This window comes from Myxine glutinosa, chromosome 1 (assembly GCF_964187855.1).
Source record: "Myxine glutinosa chromosome 1, kmMyxGlut1.1, whole genome shotgun sequence".
Lineage (NCBI taxonomy): Eukaryota > Metazoa > Chordata > Myxini > Myxiniformes > Myxinidae > Myxine > Myxine glutinosa.
The window spans coordinates 411,367,162-411,388,014 of record NC_136261.1 but is presented as its reverse complement, the minus strand read 5'-3'; the positions used below and the strand labels follow the sequence as shown (position 1 = coordinate 411,388,014).

The 20,853-nt window shown below is 44.3% G+C and overlaps 1 long non-coding RNA gene across 1 annotated transcript; it reads right to left on the bottom strand.

Annotated features, from left to right (window-relative positions):
- Window positions 1-281: 281 nt before the first annotated feature.
- Window positions 282-19,561, bottom strand: LOC137417706 (uncharacterized). The gene is made up of 3 exons (XR_010982480.2): window positions 19,343-19,561; window positions 805-943; window positions 282-676 (listed from the first exon to the last, which is right to left on the bottom strand). It is a non-coding gene; the product is annotated as an uncharacterized LOC137417706 (long non-coding RNA).
- Window positions 19,562-20,853: the final 1,292 nt, after the last annotated feature.

Below are 20,853 nucleotides of genomic sequence, written 5' to 3'. Positions count from 1 at the left end.
CTCATATGTGATTTCAAATCGCTTTTTTGAGAGAAACCTTTATCACATATCGAGCATTTGTGCGGTCTCTCTCCTGTATGGATCCTCATATGTGGTTTCAAATATCCTTTTTGAGAGAAACCTTTATCACATATCGAGCAATTGTGAGGTCGCTCTCCTGTATGGATCCTCATATGTGATTTCAAATCGCTTTTTTGAGAGAAACCTTTATCACATATCGAGCAATTGTGAGGTCGCTCTCCTGTATGGATCCTCATATGTGGTTTCAAATATCCTTTTTGAGAGAAACCTTTATCACATATCGAGCATTTGTGAGGGCGCTCTCCTGTGTGGATCATCATATGTCTATTCAAAAGGCTGTTAATAGAGAAACCTTTATCACAGACAGAGCACTTGTGGGGGTGTTTTCCAGTGTGGATCCTCATGTGTATGCTGGTGTCACTCGTTGAAACAAAATCCATTCTGCACACATTACACTTATAATGTATCCGCCTTTCTGAAACCTTTTTGCGTTTGTCTAATTTAATATTAATCTTGGTGTTGCAATGCCCAGACATGCACATGTATTTTATTGAAATTTAGTCTTGATTTCATGATTGTTGCTTCAAAAAAGGCTTCTTGCTTGTTGTCAATCTGCAACTGGACCTTATTTGTCCCATATTTCGTCTTGATTGTTCTACAGAAAGAAAGAACACATTTTTTTTTTCGTCAAAAGTAAAATGCAAAATATTTAACTCTTTTCCGAAAATTATATATTTTCTCAACGCAAAAGATTGTATGTTAATTTTTTACATTTCCACTCACCATTTGGAAAACGAAGCACTTCCGTTTGTCATGTGAATATCATCTGAACCTTCCTTTGCTGAAGCACATTTGAAATCTTCTGTGACAAATGAATCGTTGTTGTGTTGTCTGCCTTCCATATTTACAGGATGGACATCACCTGTATACAAATCAGCATCAGTCTTTTGCAGGTAAATGAGATTGAGAACCATCTTGAGAGTCCTAGATCATGTTGCACCAGAGAATGTATACTTCAATTTAAATATCATAATGAAGCTAAAGATTGTTAAAAAGAAAAATTCCGGATGTTAAACATATCCATGTGCTGTTAAATTGGAGGTGAGTGGAGGTAACAAGAAGGCGATTTGTTTTCAACAGTGTTCAAGTATTTAATTCAATTTAAATAAAATCAAGATTGCAAAATTAATCCCAAAAAATTATGGACTTTACTGGCATTAAAATTCTCTTTATTTCCTTTCACAATGCTCAGAACAAATGTGTGTCTACCCTCAGGAAAGCCAGGAAGTTTATCTCTCTACTCTCAAGACTGAACTCTCAAACCTGCATCCCTCATCCAAGTCCTGGTGGCATCTGGTCAAATTTGTTTCTGGTGTTTGTTCCCCCTTCATCCACTCCCTTACCTCAAACTGCCACACACCTGGCAATGCACGTGAAAAAGCTGAATGCCAAACTCTGCGTTTGCCTCAAAGTCTTGTGTCCCAAACACATCATTCTGGGTACCCACCTTAACCAATTTAACACAGCTGTTCCTGGATTCTGTCCTCTCCCGAGAAGGTGGACAAGTTTATGTCAAACCTCGACTCTGATTCCGCAACTGGACCCGACAGCAGCAGCCCACGGGTCCTAAAATCCTGTTCTTCTTCTCTCTGTTCTCGTCACCCTCTCTTTTGCTCAAGGTTATCTGCTATCTGCTTGGAAATCAGCGAACATTACCGCTTTACACAAAAAAGGTGCAAAAACAGATCCCTGTAACTACAGACCAATCAGCCTGCTCCAATTTATCAGCAAGGTAATGTAATCAATCATCGTTTCTGATAATAAATCCTTCCTCTTCTCCAATGGCTTGATCTCTGATCATTTGGGATTCAGACCAGGCCACTCCAATCTGGACATGTCCACTCTAATTCCATGTATTTGTGAACAAAATCTCTGTTTTGAAAGACCTGAGTAGCACATGGATGCTATCCAAGTTTGAAGGTGATGTGTTGGTGTAATTTACGCATATGACATCAGCATAATGTCACGTTCAGTGTCAGAGTTGATCCTCTTGTTTAATACCCACGAACATATAAGACCTGTTTTTATTTTCCTCTCACTGCAATTGTCTCACACACCTGCACCAAGGAGTCTCCACTTTGCTGGAAGTTAAACTTTTCAGGTACAACACGTATAATCCTGTAATCTCAGAAACTTACAGTTACACCGTATGAAGCTGTCTGCAGAAATGGATTAAATAAAATATAATAACAATTATCATAACTGTACTTGGTTTCTTCATCAAGACATTTCAGCCTTAAATATAGAATGCTGCTTACGTCAGTGGGATACTTGGGTTTGCTTCTGAGAAACAATCAGATCAAGCCGAGGTAGGATGGGTCACAATACAAATGGGATGGTCGAATGGTGGTGGTGGGATGGTGGGATGGCCGATTCGCAGAGTACCATTCAAAGTCACTTTCAGTCACTTTCAGTCTTTGATTATATGCCAACCACAAGTGAAAACCCTAACTCACACAGTTATGTGGTGGTGAAAGTTAACAGGAACTTGATTGCCCACTCTGACTGAATCCCCTGCCACTGTAAAAGCAAATTTAATACAGTCACGTGAAAAAGTAAGTACACCACATGTAAAGTTTTGACTTCTTTAACATATTTCAACATACAGCTATTTGATCTTCATTTCAACAATATTGATAGATAATGGTGATATAATATAACAAATATCATGAAACATTTACATTTTGTAGTCCATTGTATAATTTAAATAAACATAAATGCAAATTTTGCATGTGGAAAAAGTAAGTACACTCTTGGCTCTAATAGGTGGTATTGCCCCCTTTGGCAGAAACAACCTCAAGTAGGCGTTTCTTGTAACTGTCCACCAGTCTCTGAAAATCGACTGGGAGAAATTTTTGCCCACTCCTCCATGCAGAATTCTTTCAGCTGTGTGATGTTTGAGGGGTTTATTGCATGCACAGCTCGTTTCAAATCCCCCCACAACATCTTGATGGGATTTAGATCCGGGCTTTGACTTGGCCATTCCAGAACCCTCCATTTCTTTCTTTTCAGCCATTCCTTGGTGGATTTCCTGGTATATTTCGGGTCATTGCCATTTGCAAAGTCCACCTTCGGCTGAGCTTCAACTTTCCGACAGATGGCCTCACATTATCCTCAAGCACACTCTGGTACAATGAAGAATTCATACTGGATTATATGATGGTGAGCTGCCCAGGCCCTGATGCAGCAAAGCTGCCCCAAACCATAATATTTCCACCACCATGCTTTTCAGTTGTTATCAGGTTCTTGTGGTCAAATGCTGTCTTTGGTTTTCGCCAAACATGTCTTCTGGTACTGTGGCCAAATAGCTCTACCTTTGACTCATCTGTCCAGAGCACATTGTTCCAGAAGTGCTGGTCTTTGCCTCGGTGTTCATTGGCAAACTTTAGTCTTGCCCTGATGTTCTTTCTGGACAGCAAAGGTTTCCTCCTGGCACACCTACCATGTAGATCAAATTTGTGCAGCCTCTTTCTAATGGTAGACTCGTGCACTTTGACATCAACAGTGGCAAGAGCTACCTGTAGGTCCTATCATTACATTCTGAGGTTCTTAGAGACTTCTTTCAGCCTGTTGCGGTCTGCTCTCGGGCTGAACTTGCTGGGGTGGCTTGGCCTGAACAAGTTGGCAGTTGTTTGGAATCTTCTCCACTTGGAGATGATCTTCCGGACAGTCGAATGATTGATTTCAAATTGTTTGGAGATCTTTTTTAATCCCTTCCCAGACTCGTAGGCATCTATAACCTTCTTTCTGAAGGCCTCAGAGAGCTCTTTTGATCTTGGCATGGTGACACCGTACACTTCAACAACAAAGAACAAAGCAAACTAAATGTCTAAGGTTTAAATGAGACAGGTTCCTCCAAGATCTTCTCTGATGATGTTCTAATCAGTTGCATCTGAGCTGGTGCACCTGATTCTAATTTTAGGTATTTGAAGTAGTGATAAATGTAGGGGTGTACTTACTTTTTCCACATGCGAAATTTGCATTCATGTGTATTTAAATTATACAATAGATTACAAAATGTAAATGTTTCATGATATTTGTTGTATTATATCACCTTTATCTATCAATATTGTTGAAATGAAGATCAAATAGCTGTATGTTGAAATATGTTGAAAAAGTCAAAACTTTACATGGGGTGTACTTACTTTTTCACGTGACTGTATATTTGGGGTCGTATTTTCTGACGATGCATTTCACCACCTTTTAGCAACTCCTGAAGTTTCGCCACAATCATCGGTTTTTCTTTTCAGTCAACGGTCCATGTTTGTCAAAAGAAAGTACAGTGAAACTAAAATAGAGCAGCTTGCCTTTTCGCGTGAATACGAAATGCCCGAGACGTTCTCCATTCCGGAAACACCTTCGAACAACCAAATACGGTCAATGGCGAAACTGTAAATACCGAATCCGCGAATGTTACGGATGGAAACCCTAATGTCATTTCCTAATTACTCCCGCTAGGGAGTAATGCAGTCGATCGTGCCCATTCATGTGTGTTCATGTGTTCGTGAACAAGATATCTGGAAAACTTCTGAATGGATTTGGATGAAAGTTGGTGGGATGATTGCCCTTGGGATATAGAAGAATTGATTAGTTTTTGGTGAAGCTCAGGATATTATTCCGGATCCAGGAATTTTTTACCATTGGAAGATAGGTCTCAGCAGCGGCCACCCATGGCGGGAGTATGCGCTCTACTGAGTGGAATTCTAGTTCACCTTTAAACTCAATCTCTCTACATTTTCATTTCAACCAGCATCATTCCAATCATGAATTAATACAATAGCATTAATATCATTAAATTTTACGAGCACTTGTGAGGTAAACGAATCACCTGCCTTCTCGGGTTGGTATGATGTCCGCGGACCACGACGTTGCACCTTCCGGCCCACTGATGGTTGCGGCCCACGGTTGAGAATCTCTGGTCTAAACGACGTTTTAAGAGAAGATAGTCCAACTTTAGTTTTGGATGTAGCAGATGGGACCAACATTTTTTTCTGTACCAACGCAACATAGATCCCTCATCCATCCATCATCTACAACCTGTATAACACCTCCTCGTTTAAAAGTCACATTGGATATACAAGTTAATTATAAAAACTTTCTGCCTGATTTGTAGTTAAAAGGAAGAATGAGGTTTAACCATCGTTGTATGAAGTTTAGTGATGATGTGATTATAAAACAATGCAGTGAATAAAAGAATGAGTGAAAAACACCTCATTACATGAACAATCAAATACCTCAAAATACATTCAATAAAAACTCGTTTAAATTATCTTAATTGCCATCATCAACGAACAAAAAATTATTTTATTTTTAAATTTACGTTTTTCAGATCTTTCTCAGTATTAATAATAGAATGAGAATCTCCGAACAAACGTCCTCAGATGAGATCCGAACAGATCACATAAACCTTTGTCACAGTTACAGTCCGAGGCCGACAAAATCACCCAGAAGTGCTTCATCGTTGTTAAACACTTACTGTTTACACACAGAATTATTTTTCCTTTTTAAGAAGATTGTTTGTAACGTCAACATTTTGTGTTACCGTCACATTACAGTGCGAAAATAAAAGTGAAGATAAAGAAGTCTTCTTCTTTTTTTTGGTTTAAATGGCGTTTCCAGAGCCAGAACGAGTCTTCAGAATAAAGAAACGGGGCTAGCAATATAATTATGATTCCAGTATCCATATCCGAGGTGTTTAGGTGTGTGGCGTATAGAGAGCCTTGCGGCTCTGAGAACGCCATTAAACCCCAAAACCAAGAAGAAGAGGAAGCTAAAGGAATATTATTATTATTTTTTTTCTCATGGCGTTTACAGAGCCACGATACTCTATATACGCCAATCACCTCGGTTAATCACCGGCTGAAGCAAATAATTATGGGAGACTTTACATTGTTCAACCCGTTTATTTTATAAATTGCAAAAACGATTTGCAGAGTCTTTAGCTTTGGCGGCTCAGTGTATGTGGTACACCTGACCAGAATCCAGACGATCCCTGATGTATCCTGGAGAAGCACATATATCAAGTATTCCTCTCAAAGTACTTCTCGTTGTATGTTCATCCCCTATGTTTATGACAATAAATTCATTGCAGAAATATTTTTCCTCATGGGGAGTTGATTATTCATATGAAATTTCACATTGATCCATTCGGCAGTTTTGGAGAAAAACATAATGAAATGTGTTCCTTAACTCCAAGATGGCCACCATATTATGTGACTAATGCCATCATTGTTCACAAATACATTTGCCTCATCAGTAGCTCATCATTTGTACGACATTTTGCATTGATCCGTTAAAAGGTACTCTGGAATATATTATTACTTGTGAAAATCAAAGATCTTTCAAGTATATTCGTTGGTCTTGTGTGTTATTCTGTCTGCCTGTTTGTCTCTCTGTATGTCAGTCGCCAACAGGTCACAATTTTCAACCGATCTTTGCCAAACTTCATGAAATGGTCAAGTTATGAATGTGTATATGAATGTTATGAATGTTATGTTATGAATTTTGGGGTAATGGCATATAGATCCAGGTAGATCTGCGTAGGTATTATACTCCGGTTGGCGTGATAGGGAATCTCAATGTAATAAGTTCTGTTTAGGTGGTTTGTTCGGATTAAGTGTATCTTTGTGGTCATACGAGGATGGCTTTGTTATAAGTATTGTCATGCGGCTGCCTTTGATTAAAATCAGGCGTTCACGGAAGCCGATCGCGAAGGCCTTAGCTCTCGAGGCAAAACTCAATGGCGGACTCCAAAAACAAAAGCTACACCAAAGCGCGCGGGATGGAGGGGGGCGCGAGAGCTCTGCAGTCTTACCTGTTAAATCAATCACACGGAAACTGCGTTAAGATTCACAAGGAATACAGAAATAAGAAAAGGGTTTATTCACAAGGAGGTGGGACAGGAAAAGCACACGCTGGTAATAAATATCCTAATCGGGACGTCCCCACTCAGATTTTGGATACGAGACGAGTGAATACGAATTAAGGAAAAGAAAACGTCGTGCACTTGTAAATGTGGGGTGTGGCTGCAGCCTTATCTCGTCTGTCGTCTTGTATTGTCTGCCGTCCAAACACGGCTCCGTTCGGCCCCGCTGGCGCGCCACCAGGCCTCGCTCCAAGCTCCAATTGATCGCACACCACGAGGTCCCTCGCTTCAAAAGCACTGCTCCAAGCACCACGCACATGGCGAGCCAAGACCACCAGGACCTCTCAAGACCAAGAGGAAAAGCGCAGAGAGCACAAGACAGCCAGGGAGGGACGTGCTGCACAAGAGAGTTCAAACTGCAAGAGACATGCTGCGCAAGCAAGAAGAGCTGGATGTGCAAGACCTGCAAGAGGGAAAAATGTCGTTCGGCGCGCCCCAATATAACCTTGCGGCTGTGACGTCGGCCTTGGCGCGCCACCCAATCAGTGCCTTCCACCGAATCACCGGCCTGTAGCGTGGTCATAGCTCATGCTACTCGAGGCCTGCCGAAGGTGTAGCTGGCTGCGGCCCATGCGGCGGTGCCCCAAACTAGCCTCTTGCCTGTTCTCTTCCGAAGTCCTTGTCAGGGAAGGGAATTATTTAATGTTTTACTAAGGGCACGTCTCAGTGTCTAAATGAGTGCATTGCCATAAGGGACAAAGGTTTGATTACCAGACGTGACACACAGAGGTTTAACTTAATCCCTACACTATCTAACACTCGAAAATCCTGGTATGTTCACAGGTATACATCTTAACCCGACAAACCGGACTACAACACAGAACTTATTACAGGTAGATTCCCTATCGCGACAGATGAAGCATGTTACCTATTCAGATCTACCTGGCTCTAGATATTGCTTACCCTACCGACATAACACAGCCCCCCCCCCCCCCCCCCTGGAACCATAGCTCCTGCTAGGTTCACTGCAGGCGCTACCATTCCAGTCTGAACACTTACTGTCTCACACTTATTTAGCCGACAAAATAAAGCAGGAGGGCTCTGGGAAGTGAGTCGGACTTCCTACCTGTTCTCCTTAACATGCTAATCCCCTTAACAATCATGCAAGTATGTACATTTCAAATATTCGTTGTTCCTGTGGAGGGCGGAAACAAACAACACACAAAATCTACTTCACCACAACCCTTAGCCTTATTCAAAAATTCAAAACTCGACAAACATTTGTACATACCCAGGTCTACAGACCACGTCCCCCAGTGGATGTCACAAGACGCAACCTTACCTGCGGGGACATCCCAATGCACCCCTAAATTTTCGCGGGACCTGTTCAGATGTTACAGGTGAATGACATGGCTCGGTGGATTTAGCCCTCATTCATTCAACACAAACCGCTTATACACTCACTCATTCCATAGTCATCACACACAAAATCATTACAAGCACGTACTTAATACACCCCCCCCCCCCCTGCAGGACCATGGCATTGACGTCGTATGCATGTGTGCATTTTTCTCCAGGCAGCGGGGAGGTACTGCACAACTAAGATGGTGAAGGCACTTCAGGCTGTGGTGCCCGCAGTCCCAAAAAAAGTCAACCGACTTACAAGTTCATTCCCCCCCCCCCCCCCCCCGTTTACCTCTTGGCCCCGTGGCAGCCCAACAGCCCTTTCTGCCGTTACCCTGCCAGTGAGGGTCTCCACACACCAAGCTCCGTTGCCTCCTGCTGCCGCGCAGCTCCAAGGGTCGCCAGGGGTCTCCTTTACCCCAGGGCACCCAACCAGACCCTCCACCGCCAAGCTCCAATTACCAGATATCACTGGCTGCCAGGGGTAATTGCCGCAGATGGGGGCCGCAGGCATCGCTCCTCAGAGCCTGATCTGCACCTGCGGACACACACACCTTCCCCACCCACAAGATCCCAAAACACATCTCCTCCCCCGCTGCCATTCAATTTTCCAGCACAATTCCGAGATAGTACAAAAAGATGTCACAAGAGTTGCCATGGCCTGCTTTTTGTGAAATCCCCATTCACAGTTGAATCATGACACATTTCCAAAACACAATAATCACCTCTCATTCGCAGTTTCCATTCTCACAACAACGTAAAAACACATAACCACAACACAAAAACAAACGCCACCCACAAGACTCTGTGTGGCACACATTCCAATCCCCTCACCAGCCATGTCATCACCCTCACCCGCCTCCCAACTCCAAATTACATGTCCCAAAATTTCCATAAGCAAGTCCTGAAGCCTGGGACAGTAAACATCAAGGCCTTACCTTTACCTTGATATACAGGTAACTAGGGCTGTCAACCGATCCGAGACCGGGACGAAATCCCGGCGGTTTTGGCTTTCGAGACTGTCTCGGGACGGTCCCGAGATAAATTGACTGACGCAATTTCTCGGTAAAAAAAATCCCGGTTAAAATTCCAACTTCTTGCAGATATTTTCCATAATAGAGGCATTTATTGAGCCTTGCTTTCATTACTCTGCTTCTGCACAAGCATCATTTTTCGCAAGTGCAGCTGAACTGACACAAACGATGATAGATAAAGTAAACTCACTGTTCCAGGATTTTCCCCTTGTCAACATCCCCCAACATAAACAGCGACCTTGCGCAATGCCACGATTCTCACGAACAATAAAGGAGACATAATCACAGCGAAAACACAATTTCGTTGTGTGGCAGGAACTTCTGAAAATGTCTGCCGTCGTCCTGGTGGGGCTTCCCAGGAATTCAGGTAACGCAGTCGGGTTGATCAAAGCATGGGCTCGGATAACTTGGGTGCCTTATCAGTTGACAATTGTTAAAACACGTGAACATTCGATGAAAGGCGTTATTTAGCATTATTAGTTTCAATTTCTGGAATAAGGGGTCGCTATATTCGATCCGTCCACCGAACGGCTATCAACGGGTTGAACAAAAAATTGTACATTCCGATTTGAGTTGAGGCACGCAACGCTGCGTCATTATAGCCCGCTTAACGGAACTATTAAAAAAAAAGTAACATGCACATGTGCGCAGCAGCAGGACGCGGCACGGCAACGATTGAACTATCATGAATATCGAACGGTCGTACGTGTACGCGCGCGAGCTACGAGAACGCTTGACATGCCCGATCACAACTCACAAAATGATAATGAAACTCCAACCGGGACTCGAATATGCCTGGGCAGAAACATTTTCTCTCTCTCTCTGACATTCCGGGCAAGAAATTACACGACAATACAAACTGTCATGAGATAACCCGGTCCCGGTGAGATAATTCAACAAAACTTTCGTGGAAGATATACATGTTATTGTTATTAGGCTTCATCGGGGATTCACGATGAATGGGTTGCTAAACTTACGGGTAGTGGGACATGCGTCAGGTCGGTGAGCACGCTAAATTGAACGCTTAGCATTAGCGGTGGCCGATCATCTGCATGTAGGCGGTGTATTTTATTTCATCCCGGTAAATGGAAGCTAAGTCGGAATTTAAGTACTCAACATCAGAAATGAATTTTTTTCATTGTTGTTTATATATTGTAATGAAATTCCATTATTTCTGAAGCCTTATTTTTATTTTTATTTTTTTTAATGTATTTGTCAGGAACCGAGCCGATCCGAGATCCCGTTAGGAAAATTGAAAATTTATCGAGACGGTTCCGAGACGGGATTTTGAATCTAGCTAACAGCACTACAGGTAACTATGGTTGGTCAGGTACAAAGTGCCATCCACCCATCAAATCCCAAAATTTATCATTGGGCCTCTCAAATTCCACCAAATTTCTCTTTTGTCCCCACTACACTAGCAGGTATGTGGGTCGCCTCCAATGGTGAACCGTTCAAAACAACTACCTGTGGCTACAACAGCTCCGCACCTCCACCGTGCAAGGGTCATCAGGACAAGGTGAACAGTCAAAGCGCCAACATGGCCCATGAGTATCCACAAGGGTGCAACCCACCATCCATACTTCGGCCCCCATGCGAGGAACACAGCTGCACCAGCCCCAGCTGGCCAATGTGTTGAGCACCTGCTGCCACAAACACTACCGCACGCAGAACCTCGGCCAAGGTGGAGACGTTCGCAGTGCGTGGCATTCCCCTCACCTCACCTATGCTGCCCTCAGCCCCCAGGAAAACAGAACTGCAGCCCCCCAGTGCCCACCCACACTTGACCACACCAAGCTCCAGTCGACAGCCATGCTCCACCAGGAGAACCACCCAGAATACATGGTCCACACACCTTGGACACCCATAGCACCACGTTGACCCCCAGACCCCCAACTCCATCCCCATGATCCCGCGTTCCAAAAATTGGTGCAGTCGCCCCCGCAACAAGTTGAAAGCTGTGTCCTGCTACCCTATCAATTTTATCACAGCCTCCAACACTTTGGTCTGCGCACCTGGACCAATAATGGTGACACTGCTGTCAGTATCCACCATATAATTTCAAAATTCACCCTTAAATTTACATCTAACCCTCAGATTATCCATGCCAAACATTTGTCACAATTCACTCATTTCACCAAAGAAAGATGCTTTGCCATACACATGACAGCCGAGCATGGCCCATAGGCTCGGCACGTTACACATTCCCATTCAACAATCCCATGGCTCTCTTCCCAAACCGAGAGTCCATAAATCATAACGGAACATCTGTGGAAGGTCACTCTTACATCATCACGTTCCACAGATGCCCCAATGGTTGTCCGGTGGGCTATCTCATTCCTGTCCATGCGGTTCGACCCACATCCATAGCCCAGCACAGCATGGCAGGTCACCACATGCTGGCTGTCCCAGAGTCTCAGGGAGAGGGTGTCAGGCCGCATGCCCGGGCGGTCACCACATCAGGCCCAAGTTGGCCGTCTGCGATGCCACCACCAAAGCGCGACCCACAACACGTCCCCCTAGTGGTCCTCAATAAATGCCATCCCAGGCTTGAGAAACCACCTCGGACCCCCTGGGGGTCTTAACCCCCATCAGGGTCCGGTGACCATGTCGGCCCGAGCCATCAGCTCGGGCGGCGCCCAGCTGGACAAGGGACGCCACACTCCACCAGACCCCCCGTGGGGCCCAGGCCATACCATGACACCCATGGCTGGACCCCATGTATAAATCTCGCCAGCACAGCCCCCCAGCTGGCTGGCAGCCAAAAATTTTGAAAGGGGCAAATTTTGCCCGAGGCCATCCCCAATGACCTCCACTGGTCCACATTCCACAGCCCGGGGACAAACTCCCTCCATGGCTGTGCCAAATCAAATTCCCATTTAATCATAAATTTATTTTTCCTTTTAAATTTTTTGGCCCCAGGTGTCCAATCACTGCAGCTGCAGGTAACAACCCGTACCACAGGTTGTTCTGCCCCTCCCTGCAGCTGATCCAAATTCCCTATGGGGACCAAATCATCTGAGACTCTATCTCCCGATCCTTCTATGTCCAAATCCAGCCCGGAGCCAACCCACTCCCCCAACAGGTTGTCCAATTTCGGAGCCTCTTGCACCCAATTTCTGTTCGTGGTGAGGGTCCCCTTGGTCACCTCAACCACCTCCTCGGACCAACTCACCTCGACACCCAGACTCCTTTGGGCCTGGTCAAACCCTACCTCCACTGGACTGTCCCAGGTCCCCAGCCGCTGGATCAAATCATTCTCATCATCCCCATCATGATCACAAATTATTTCTGGCCCCGACAGGCCTTCCCCAATAAATACCCGGTCCGGCTCCATTACCCGGACCCCCAATAATGTTACCCCCTCTTGCTCTGCACCACCGCCCTGGTGCTGCAAGAATTCAAATTTCTCCCTCGGTTGGGGTGTTGTGACATCAACACGGTCCCAATAAACCTCCAGGCCAGCCAGCAGGTGGGAAACATTCTCGATTACAATTTTCACATTCCAAATTTCCTTTCCCATTCACCTGTGGGCAATCCACGCTCACCTGTGGACATTCCCCTTTTACCTGTCGGCATTCCCCATCTACCTGTAAATTTGCAGTTTCCCGTTTTAATTTGCTTGCCATTCCCGGCTTCCCCTGCGTTTCCTTCCCCGGTTCACTCCTTCATTAGTTTACTCCCTCTACCTTTCCTTCCAAACTATCACTCATTCCCTTCATTCCTTCCCGAAATGTATTCCCCCGGGACCTCATTTTTCCCTCCAACCGCTCACCCTGAGCCTCCATTTTATTGTTAATTTCTCCAAATCTCTCCTTTTAGTTCATTTTTCATTTCCCCCATTTTTCTACTCATTCCCCTCATCTCTCCATTCAATTCCGCACTGGTTTGTTCACTGCGCTCACTCTGAGCATCCATTGCCTTCATTAATTGGTCGATTGCGGCCTTGAGATATATCGGGGCCTCCTCTACGGCGGGGGAAGTTCCACCACTACGCTCAACCCCAACTACCTCCGACTCACCCCCATAACTGACAGAAGCCTCGCTGCACACCTCCATTTCACCGACCTCCGACATCCGCTTTGAGGAAGGTCGTTTCCCGCGCGCGTATTTATTTTAATTCCAAAAACAAAATGAAAATTTTTCGAAGACGCGATATCGCGCTTCGTATGTCCAATCGACTATACACATTTATCCGCCTCGACTAGGAAAATTTCGGTTCCAAATGCTGGTCGGGATTTTTCACCCAGCCGGCATCGACTCGCTACCTCGGGACAAAAAAATTGACCGCTAGGTCCGAATCCCTACTGCCTGACACCAATTGTCATGCGGCCACCTTTGATTAAAATCAGGCAGTCACGGAAGCCGATCGCGAAGGCCTTAGCTCTCGAGGCGAAACTCAGTGGCGGACTCCAAAAACAAAAGCTACACCAAAGTGCGTGGGATGGAGGGGGGCGCGAAACCCCTGCAGTCTTACCTGTTAAATCAATCACACGGAAGCTGCGTTAAGATATATATACAGAAAATAATATAAGGGTTTATTCACAAGGATGTGGGACAGGAAAAGCATGCACCAGTAATAAATATCCTAATTGGGACGTCCCCACACACAGATTTCGGATACGAGACGAGGGAATACGAATTAAGGAAAAGAAAGCGTCGTGTACTTGTAAATGTGGGGTGTGGGTGCAGCCTTATCTCGTCTGTGGTCTTGTATTGTCTGCCGTCCAAACACGGCTTCGTTTGGCCCCGCTCGCGCACCACCAGTCCTTGCTCCAAGCTCCAATCGATCGCACACCACGAGGTCCCTCACTCCGAAAGCACTGCTCCACGCACCACGCAGATGGCGAGCCAAAACTACCAGGACCTCTCAAGCCCAAGTGGAAAAGCGCAAAGAGCACAAGACAGCCAGGGAGGGACGTGCTGTGCAAGAGTTCGAACTGCAAGAGACGTGCTGTGCAAGCAAGAAGAGCCGGATGTGCAAGACCTGCAAGAGGGAAATTGTCGTTCGGCGCGCTATATAACCTTGCGGCCGTGACATCAGCCTTGGCGCGCCACCCAATCAGTGCCCTCCACCAAATCACAGGCCTGAAGCATGGTCATAGCTCGTGCTACTTGAGGCCTGCCGGCGGTGTAGCTGGCTGCGGCCTATGCGGCGGTGCCCCGAACTGGCCTCTTGCCTGTTCTCTTCCGAAGTCCTTGTCAGGGAAGATAATTATTTAATGTTGTACTAAGGGCCTGTCTAAGTGTCTAAATGAGTGCATTGCCCTGAGGGACAAAGGTTTGATTACCAGGTGTGACACACAGGGGTTTATCTTAATCCCTGCACTATCTAACACTCGAACATCCTGGTATGTTCACAGGTATACATCTTAACCCAACAAACCGGACTACAACACAGAACTTATTACAGGTAGATTCCCTATCGTGACAGACGAAGCATGTTACCTATTCAGATCTACCTGACTCTAGATATTGCTTACCCTACTGACATAACAGTATCATCGGGATTAAGCTAGTTCCCCGGTGTATCAAACCTGTGGCCATCCATGTGTCCCGTATGGCAGCACACCATAGACTTTAGTTAGGTCCATTAATGACACCACATACACTAAATAATTCCCCTCTCACAATAAATTCCACAGGAAGAACAGACCGGAAGCGCCCAAGCATTACCCCGACTTGAAGACAAACATTGCTCAGGCAGGCTGAGGCCACGCCCACCTTGTGAAGGATTGGTTGACGGGTGGATGGGGGAGATCGAGGCAGGCCGAGTAAGAAGCAGGCCGCTGATTGGCAGAGTAAGGAAGAGCTCGTGATTGGTCAGGGGAGGGGCAAGAAGCTTCCCTGGGATTGGTACAAGGAAGACACCACAGGACGTGCACCACCGATTGGCGGAGTGGGAGAGGACTGGCGATTGGCCAGGGGAGGGGCAAGAAGCTTCCCTCGGATTAGGGGACGTGAGGGGCGAGCAAGAAGTGACGCGCTGATAGGTATAGAGGACCGGTGACGTCACGAGATGGCTGGTAAAACAACTCGCTCGCCGGCATTTTGCTTTCTCCCTTCTGCCCTCTTGATCTGGACTGCTCCCTTGCATTTGGACATTCGGCTTGCTCTGGACTCTCTTCTTTTCTTTCCCTCCGACATTGCTCTCTGACCCTGGACCCTTACTTGTTGGACGTTGGAGAGATGTTGGAGTGTTGAAGATCCTCTTACCCTTCATTCACGCACGGGGCCTCACAAGCAATCGAGGGGACGTGAGGATTGCCGCTCTGCAGTGTACGCGGGCCTAGCACCGCGCGAACAAGGACACATCGAGGCCTGCTTCCTGCCAACACCAGAGCCGAGTCGGACGACGTGCTCAAGCAGACGATCCCTGACACTGCAGACAGAGATAAGCAGCTCCACACAGAACACAACAGTCACTTAAATTTTATTCTTCCTTTGTTGAATTGAGGTGTGTGGGATCCCAATTTCGGACAATTAATTTACCGTCGCGTTCTTGTTCTCGGGGTCCGGCAATAAAGCCATGTTTATTTTTGTACATAGAATCTGCCTCGGTTTGAGTTACTTTTTGCAGGGTGAAGATGCCTGCACGGGGGCCCGTACAAATGAGTCGGTATTCTTCTTCTTCCTGCTCGCATATCATTCGCCATCAATTGGATAACGCCTAAAAGTAAGCTCGATTGCCATCTGTGATTTCTCGGTCTTAACCGAGGGCAATCACAGAACAATATTATTACTTGCGAAAATCAAAGATCTTTCAAGTATATTGGTTGGTGTTGTGCGTTATTGTGTCTGTCTGTTTGTCTGTCTGCATGTATATCAGTCACCTACAGGTCACAATTTTCAACCGATCTTCGCCAAGCTTCACAAAATGGTAGAGTTGGTCATAAGCAAAACGCCTATTGTTTTTGGGGTCAATAGGTCAACATAGGCCAAAGGTCACCAACTTTGTTAAATTTCTAAAATCCTCAATTTTCATCCAATTAACTTGAAATTTGAAGAGGATTTGCATATCTGGTCACTGATCAAATCCCAACTATTTTTGAGGTCAACATAAGCCAAAATTACGCCAGATTTCTAAAATCCTCAATTTCCATCAGATTGACTTGAGATTTTAAGAGGATTTGCATACTAGGTCACTGATTTCAACCACCAACTATTTTTGAGGTCAGCATAGACCAAAAGGGCAACATAAGCGAGATTTACAAAATCCTCAATTTTTATTCGATTGACTTGAAATTTTAAGAGGATTTGCATAACAGGTCACTGAAACGAATTATTTTTGAGGTCATCATAGGCCAACAACTTATTTTAGGGATTCCGCAAGTATCGTGCTATGCATGACATATATTTTGTTTAATTTCAAGATGGCGGTCAAACCACATGACTTATGACATCATAGTTTGCAAATATTTCCCCCCCACAAGTATAACATGCTTTTCAAATTTTGTATCGATCTGATGAGCAGTTTTGCATAAGTGGTTTTTTAAAGTTTTATTTTCAATCCAATATGGCCACCAAATCACGTGACCCATGACATTTGTTTTTCGCAAACTTTTATCCCCATGCAGAGGTGATCACATTTTTAAAATTCCGACTTGATCTGTTCAGCGGTTATGGAGAAGATATTTAAAGCTTATGACGTAATAGGCAATGGCAGCCAGTTTAGGTCAAAATTGCAAAAACAAAATTCATGATGCACCAAGTTAAATTGGTATCTTCAATAAGTTAAAGTTTCGTCGAGCTAGCCAGAACAGTTTTGTCTGAATAGTCTCCACACAATGTGTAACAAGAACAATATGCTTCCAGTGGGAACCTCACACAGGAAGTCTGGTTATCCTGATACCGTAACTGGTAACATTCAACAAAAAGAACCAATTCGTAACTGGTAACTTGGTACGTTCAAAAAAAATAACCAATTCTCCCATACAACTACGCAAAGTTACGTTGTTGTACAATCAAAATTCAGACAACTTATCAAAGCCGGCGAAGCCGGTGTTGTCAATAAACGCGTACGTATTATGTCGAAAACCTGATTATGCCTTGGCTCTAGAATTCCGAAGCGCAATGGAGGCCGCCATCTTGCGGATGCGGAAGTATGCATAACAAATTGAAAAAGGTTCAATAGGAGTTTCTTTCACCCGTCATTGTTCGATTCACAATCTTATGCACCTATAATTTATTATTAAAATACTTTAAGACCAACCTCGGCCCGCACGGGCCTGGTTATCTTCAATGAAATGCGTCACCAAACACCGGACCCAATGAGAGTCGAGCATTTGAAAAAATATTTCTAAAACCAAATCACGCAATGGAGGCCGCCATCGACCGGATGCGCAAGTTTGCATAAAACAATTGCGAAAAAGTTCAATCGGAGTTTGTTTCACCCATCTTTCTTTGATTCACCATCTAATGCACCTCTAATTTGTAATTAAAATATGTTAAGACCAACCTCGTTATCTTCAAAGAAAATCGTCACCAAACACCAGAGCCAATGAGATTCGAGCATTTGAAAAAGTATTTTTTAAAAGCTTATTACGCGTTTCGGAGGGTGAAAACGGCGTCAAATATTCTAAAATTGACGAAGAATTATTTTTTAGAAATCTCGTGGCCGTCGGGGATAGTTTTTCACGGCCAGAAATACGGTATAAGCGGTTTACATATTTAGTTTAGAAATACGGATAGTTTTTCACAGCCGGAAATATCCGAAGTTGAGACGGAATTCACCGAATTAATCAAGAAGTATATTTTATCAATTGTAATCTCATCCAGAATGCAAATTGTGTCATTTTAGTTCTGAATTTTCGAAATTTTGTGAGCTGACCAATCAGCGATCAGCTTAGGTCAGCCAATCAGCGCCCTCGACACAGGACATCTTATCAGGGCGTCGTCTGCGATGCCGGGAACGAGGTTGATGCAAAACAACCGAATCATGCGTAAGCATACGCTGCTCGAAATAGTTCTCATCATATGCTCAAATTTCCTAAGCTAAATCGTCATTGCTTTGGGCACTGTGAAACGTATCAAGTCACCCACTTACTGCACAGCGAAAAGTACGAGCACTTGAACAACGTGTTTTTCGACTCGATTCTGTAAAACGCCATGTCACTCGGTCAAAGCCAAAACGAGGAACAATGTTTCGCCTCCATTCTTCATCGCCACACTGACCTATCAGATGTGGCATGAAGGACGACGTTTATGCTTAACCACGACATAAATGTACCCAAGTCTTGGGTACCCAAGCTAATTCGTGAGAAAGTGTCATGTGACTCCTGCTCATTCACCAGGTTACAATCTACACTGTTTCAATTACCAGTTTAAGTCTACACTTTAACTGTACACTGCTAAATTTCTCTAAAGCGTGTAAAGACCTTCTCGCACCAGCATATATGTGTTGTTGAGGATGTTCAAGAGTACTTACAGGTCACTATCAGCGTCTATCACCTTCTTTTCACGATAAAAAACAATGTTCTCACGAAACGTAATTGGAAAGTACTCCACTCTGGGCCATTTTCGAAATTTTTCGCTTCTTTAGTGGTAGACCTGAAAAGCCGAATTAGGCTTCAATCCCATGCTCCCATGCTCAGTAGGTTTGTGTGATTTATGATGTTGTCCTGCACCTACCGTACCGGTATAAGCGGTTTACATAAAGAAAGAAAGAAAGCTCGGTTTGATTAACGACAGTCACACATTGCCGTTGCAACGGCGCTATCGTCTGATCTGTCGGCACTGATCTTACTGCAAGCTAACTTCTTCTGGTGGAGGAAACTGCAGTGCCCGGAGAGAACCAGTCCTGACAGCGACTGAAGTTAGAAGGCTACACACATACTGTGAAAACGTATGTTAAGCCCAGTTAAAATTTCTTAAAATAGTAATATACAGTTTCTGAAATAGTGGCGCATGACGCTCGAGTGTCAAGTTCCATGGCAATGACTGTGTAACTGTAACCTACCGACCGTCACACCAAGTGTAACCACTGGAGTTCAGCTTATGAAGAAGAGGAACCGCAGGGGCTAGAATTGTGAAGAAGAGGAACACCGTGCAAATAGGATTACAGGAAACCTTGGGTCTCGCGCAGAAAGCGTTTTATTCGTCGACTCCGTGAAACTACAACATGAGAAACAAACAGCAAATTACTAACGAATATCCATTATTGCAGATCACATCATTCGGCTTCAATACAAACAATCATACAGCAGTTTGTCCGTCTGCACGAGAAATCAGCAATGGCGAAATACAAACCGTTTGCAAAGCATTGACCTCACAAAGCGGCAAATTTACATAAAATCAATGTCTTACAGCTTAAGCAGTAAATGTATTATGTATCAAAGAAACAAATGAAATTGCATACCAACTTTGGATCCTCATTTAAGCTTTTTCAGAGTTCAATGTTTAACCTCTTCACCGATCCGATCACGTGTACCTTCTTAAGTTACAATCCGAAGTTTACACGATCACCCGGAAGTTCTTCATCGTTGTTGAATACTTCCTCTTTCCGCGCATCGTTCTTCTCCCTCTTTGTTATAATATTGTTTATGACGTCAGCAATTTGTATGCATCGCCACATTACAGACCGAAAATAAATGTGAAGTTAAAGAAGAAGCAGGGACTGCTTCCGGGTGAGGAATGAACCACGTGCGAATGAGCGCTGCTCTGTCTGTAATGGCGGCTTAACGCAAATGCATAATGGTCACGTGCCTAAGGGAACCCAAATTTGATGACGTCATGCATGCAACCCGAGATCACGAGAGATGCGAGATATCGCGACACCGATCGTGGTCCACAATGTTTCGAGATGAGACCGAGGATGGTGTCACTTTACCCACAAAACACATCACCTTGTGAGTGGTGATAAACACAGCGTAAAGGGAATGCTCAATCTCGAGGAAACAAAGCATTGTCACGTGATTAATCTATTTTTTAAAAACGTTTTCCCCTGATGTTTAAATAGATGGGACTATTGTGAAATGAAGGGGGTGAAATAAGTATTGGTAAAAAAGCAGGTAAAGTGGAACAATGAATAACTCATTGAATGTATACAAATGTAACAATCATCACATTAAAATTCTAAAATTGCTATTGTTAATACATATCGATATTGTTCATCAAATGCACATTATAATAGATTGTACTCGTACCCGACTGCAAAGCCGCAATGAGCCGGCGAAGCCAAAGCCTCTTGCCACTATTTTACCCATCACTGTGGCATCAGTAGGTTAGGTAGTTGGTCGTAGGTAGTATTGAAGGAGATTATTGAAGTAGGTACCGTACCGAGCTCAAAATGACACCATTTGCATTCTGGATGAGATTAAAATTGATAAAATTTACTTCTTGATTAATTCGGTGAATTCTGTCTCAACTTCGGATATTTCCGGCCGTGAAAAACTATACCCTACGGCCGCGAGATTTCTAAAAAATAGTTCTTCATCAATTTTAGAATATTTGACACCGTTTTCACCCTCC